The sequence below is a fragment of the Pinus tabuliformis genome, chromosome 4_2 (assembly GCF_031772625.1).
Source record: "Pinus tabuliformis cultivar Carrire ecotype Pingquan chromosome 4_2, CPIR1, whole genome shotgun sequence".
Taxonomy (NCBI): Eukaryota; Viridiplantae; Streptophyta; class Pinopsida; order Pinales; family Pinaceae; genus Pinus; species Pinus tabuliformis.
Window position 1 is genome coordinate 639,752,929 of NC_142304.1, and position 5,572 is coordinate 639,758,500.

A 5,572-nucleotide genomic window follows, 5' to 3' on the forward strand; every position below is an offset into this window, starting at 1 on the left:
TGCAAAAGAAAAGCTCGCAATTTTTGTGTTTGTGAAACTATAACGAAGCAAAATTATACCATCAGCTGAAGCAAAATGAAGACTCTGCGTTTGCACTTTTTCTTAAGCTACAGACAAGATTGATCATTGACCTATGCAAAATTAGAAATTCGGCTGTAGTAAAGTGAGGACTACGCTTCGGCTGTAGTTGTGTAACATGTTACACGCCGCGTAATAACAGCTATGACTGTTCGGGAAAAATCAGTAGGAAATAGAGTCTAGAATTATTATTATTTTATTATTTAATTTTAAGGTTAAGATTAAATTAGACATTAAATTGGTGTATAAAAACTTTATGCGTGTGAGAAAAGGGATTTATTTTCATTTCATGATTTGATTGTTAAATTTAAAAAAACATATATTTTATGTATGTGATTTTGAATATGTTACTCCTAAAAAACAAACATACTCAAATTATATAAAACATTCTCTGACAATCTCAACAATAACACACGCCATAGAATTCTATTCCACTGATTTCAAATTATTCTTGCGGTTGTAACTCAAAATGAGTAAAATCATTTTGAATAACGAGTTGTTCATTTTACTGCCAAATATCATCCTCCCACAGAGACTTATAGAAAAGCGCTGGAGTCTCAGAATAACCATACACAGCATCATCTGAATACATGTTGGCCATTGAATCTCCATCCAAAAGGTTCATGATGATTCCAAGTTCGACAGCAGTATGGTCAACGAAGAAACTGAACTCTGCACCAACATCGTCGTAATAACTCAAATTTCCTTCTGAATGCAGGTCTGCTGTATCAGCAGCCAAGGTCGCTTCAGAATTCCAGTCTGTTATTTGTTTAGTTATACCACCTTTCTCATCAACATCATCTGTTTGCCCTTTTAATCCGACTTCATCTTTCATAGATTTCATAAACCCGTTGAGCCTCTCGTCCTGGAGCTGAATAGCAGTATGGATTTCTTCTGGATTACTGTTAATAGCATCCATATTATCGATCATCTCAAGTAAAGCCGTAAGATGACCATCAAGCGTCAACGTTACGCTATTGCTTCTCTTTGCAGTGGGCGAAGCGAATTCACCATTCCAAGACTCGTCTCTGCCTCGCTTATTCCGAGAAGCTTGCGAGGAGGTGGCCATCTCTGCAAAGAAATGATGTAATTGAAAAACGATACACAAAAAAACGGAGACCCTGGTTTATATAAGCTATCATTTTTCGTTGGACGTTTGAGAGTTGCAATGCTTTCGACTATTCATTTTTCAACTACTCACAACCCGATCACCTCGAAAGCTGTCAGACGACACAATATATAGAGTTCGCTGAAGAGTAGAATGAAGTGAAAACTTTCGAATCAAAAGGATGTAGTCTAGGCTCTACAGTTCTTTCCTTTGCTTCGTTTCACACGTCGAAGTCGAAATCAGGTTGCCCAGGTAGAGACGCAGTTTATGGAGAAGATGACAAAAATGCTCAAATTGACCACATTTGTGATTCAGATCTCCACACGTCTGACACTCTGCGACAACTGGCCGTCGTCTGTGGTCCAGTCCATGAGGTTTAGTTCAACCTTCAAAATCTCTTCGCGATAATGATGATGCGCTAAGACTAAAGTCTTCCCGATTATCATGACGCGTGAAGACTGAAGACTGAAGTCTTCGGGAATTGCGATTATCTTAACTAGATTCAATCATCCGTTCAAATTTGAAAACCGGTTTTTTCAATCTTACTTTATATTGACTTATCTTATTGGGCAATGACTGAGTATGAACAAAATAATTGACTCTCATCCCGGAATTTCAAATTTATTTTGCCCGTTGATTGGGAATTTGATTTGATGATGGTTATTTTTTTTATAAGAGTTTGTTTAGTTTTGGAATTTCAAATTTATTTGTCAATTTAGAATTTGATGATAGTTATTCATTATAGTATTTATGGAATAAGAGGTAATCTTTTACTAAACACAATTTTAGCTTATTAGTCTAACAGATAAAGTCGAACAGATAAAATGTTTGTAAAATGTATATCAGCCTGTTCAACTAGAAAATATCACTACATTTCTTTTTATTTTCTTTTTGGTGTTTATACAAATCTTATTGCTAACAGATCCACCAAAATAGGGTGATAAGAAATAAGTATTGTAACTAAACAGAATGTTTAAATCATACTTATCAAATTTGCTTAAATTGGGCAAAATAAATTCAGAAATTCGAAGAGATTGTTCGAGGAAATTTGAGTCGGTTGGTTCATGGTTTTCTTCATTTGAGCCCCTCGAAGAATCGAAGAAAACAAAACATCATTGTCAAGAGTGCTCGCTTCGAAAACTTTACGCTTTCGCAGTGTGTTTTCCAAGGAGTAGTATGTTCAATAGTGCTCGATAAATTCAGAAATTCGAAGAGATTGTTCGAGGAAATTTGAGTCGGTTCGTTCATGGTTTTCTTCATTTGAGCCCCTCGAAGAATCGAAGAAAACAAAACGTCATTGTCAAGAGTGCTCGCTTCGAAAACTTTACGCTTTCGCAGTGTGTTTTCCAAGGAGTACTATGTTCAATAGTGCTCGTTTCTAAACCGTTAGATATGGTTTGAATCCACAAGGGATCGCTTTGTTCAAGATTCGTGGGCATATAAAGTTAAGGTCTGAACATATATAATTGTGTCTATTTAGAAAAGGAAAGGAAATAGGAAAAATTGTGAAAATTGAAAAAGTTTTATTTTTTTTTTTCACTCTTGTTTTGTATGGTTGGAAAGTCAAGAAAATAGAAAAATGAAAATCTGTGAAAGTGATTATTACATTTTTTAAACATATTTATATTTTAATAAATTTTATATAAATAAATTTAAAATAGTGATTTTTAAATATGTATTTATCTATTAAACCCTTAAGATTTAAGTTATTAGTGGAAAGAGAAAATGTAGACTTTTTTTTAAGTGTATCTGGAAACTTGTTATATAATCTATAATTATTAAAAGTTATTTAAAATCTGAAATAAATTAGAAAAAAACAATGAAAATATCTCATTATTAGAAAAAGAAAATGCATATATTCAACCCTTTATGATGTATATTATCCAATTTTTTCTTGAATTGGAAATTCTTCATTCAAACTTTTATCGTATTATACTGAATTGGAATTTGGTACCTATAGTTTAAATTAATCTTTCCCTAAATTATTAAAATTTAAATCACCTCTCAGATTAATCACTAACAACCCAAATATTTACATATCAAATTTTAGTCTCTCTAAATCATGTATTAGAATTTAAATCACTTACTAGAATTTATTAAGTTAAATACTTAACTGTCAAATTTAAGATTTGGATTCAAAAAATTTCTTGACTGTCAAATATATTTAAAGAAACAAAAAAAATAAGGAACGCCAAATTCCACGCTGCATCATTGATTTAATTTGATAGGACAATTGACTTTTACTTGATATGGACACATGGGAATTTGTTTACTTCAGTTTTTATTATAATAATGGCAAAGTGAAGGTTTAACCATTTGAATTTTAAAGAATAAGTTATATTAATATTATTTTATATATAAATGTTAAAATATTAAAAAAAATTTAAAAAATTATTTAAATTATATATATATTATACATATTTTTTCTGATATTTTTAATATGTAAATAAGTTGTTATAATATTATGGTTGATCAATGTTACATAATTTAAAAACCATAACTAATTTTATATAACTTTTGTTGATATGTATTTTTTTACTAATCAATTTAATTAAAATAGAATTTTATATGACACTTAGTAATATGACATTTTTTTCTTCACTAATCAATTTAATTAGAATGGAAGAAAAGGCGTAAGTGCTTTTGAGATAAATCACAACCTTTGATTTGTGACTATTACAAAAAATAATGCAATATTTCATGAAAAAAATCCCTAAATCCACTTGATAATTATTGATAATTAAATTAAAATTTTAGAATTCATATTCAAAATAAATATACCTATCAACTTATGTTAGATAGCTAATCCTCGGGATTAACCTTGGGTCAGTTTGGGTAGTTATTGGAGTCCAAAAACTCTGGGGAACTAATTCAATTGTTTCCTATATGTATTTATATGTACAACATGTACATAATTCTTTGAGATTGATTAATATACATTTGATGTGGTTTTCTTACCGTGATATGAGAGTGGGTGAGATGCTTTGTTGAATGGGAGCATGGTTAATTTTCTCTATCAAATAGAATGAATCTAAGACTTCAGACGTTAATTTAAATGTTATCAGAGCCTTGGTCAACTTGTTTCTAAACTCCATGTATTTGAAGTCTATGGCGTAAAGGAGACGTGTAGCATGAAGGTTGTGAGGATAATTGAATGCAACATAAGGTTAGCCCAGTGGGACACCCAAACTATTGACTCTTTGTAAGTTTTATAACTTTCTGTCATAATGAAAGATGATTGGAGAAATTTAGTGGTATAAAGTTTTTTGTTTAACATATCCTTGGAAGTTAGAATACATATTGGAGTTTTGAGTGCTTGTTGTTGTCAATAAAAATTTCCAATAGTGAGTCAAATACCAATAATTGTTGGATTGTTTGCTAAAGGTCTAAGTTCCATGCACCCAAGGGCCGCTTGTTATTTTAATTTTGGGAGGCTTTATTTGCATTTACTACGTCAAACGAGAGTTTACTTATAGTGAAATTTCTGAAAGATAGTATTTGCATTCACAGTAAAATTTCTGAGGATAGTATTTGCATTTACTATAGTAAACAAGAGTTTAATCACAATAAAATGTCTGAAGGACAATATTTTCATTTACGATAGTAAACATGAGTTTAATCACAACAAGTAAAGTTTTTGAAGGATAATATTTACATTTACTACAAACCGAAGTTTTTACTGAAATATTTTTGAAGGATACAAGGTTTTTACTAAAGGATTTATGGAAGATACTTAAAATGAAAGATATATATTTTTTGGTGGTTTGAATTAAATTTTTAATTGAAGAGTGGTCAATTTTCTGGTTGTCCTAGATTTAAAAAAGATATTTTGTCAGTTTATATAATGGGTTTTTCTGGTTGTCTTCAATTTAAAAAGAGATTTTGTTTATTTATATATTGGGTGGACGTAGATTGTCCCCGAGTGTGAAGGGGACTGCCAAAATTTTGTAGCGAAATCTCAGACCAATGAGTAATTGACTATGTGAATCTTGCACCAGAGAGAGGTATAACATAGAATAAGTTGGTAAGCATGGAAAAAATGACATTCACATTAAATTGTGGTGAAATTTGAAAATTATTTAAATAATGATTTCTAATGTGAATGCTAGTTTTTAAAAAAGTGGTGAAAATTTTCTTTAAATTGAGAAAGGAATAAAAAATACCTACGAGTAAGGAGTAACTCTTAGGATGCCTCCATAATGTTCACATGTAAAATTCACTATTAAAAATATTAAAGTCAACCAACAAACTTTAAGTAAAAGGAGCCAAGATAAAAAGTAATTTTTATGTGAAGTAAAAAAGAAAAAAAAAACTTTACGTAAAAGGAGCCAAGATAAAAGAAGTGGTAAGACTTGCTCCTTCCTTCTCTTATTTTCATTAAATGGA

At 30.6% G+C, this 5,572-nt stretch overlaps 1 pseudogene; it reads right to left on the minus strand.

Annotated features, from left to right (window-relative positions):
* Positions 1 to 523: 523 nt before the first annotated feature.
* On the minus strand, positions 524 to 1,195 carry LOC149170980 (uncharacterized; annotated as a pseudogene).
* Between the last annotated feature and the right edge of the window lie 4,377 nt (positions 1,196 to 5,572).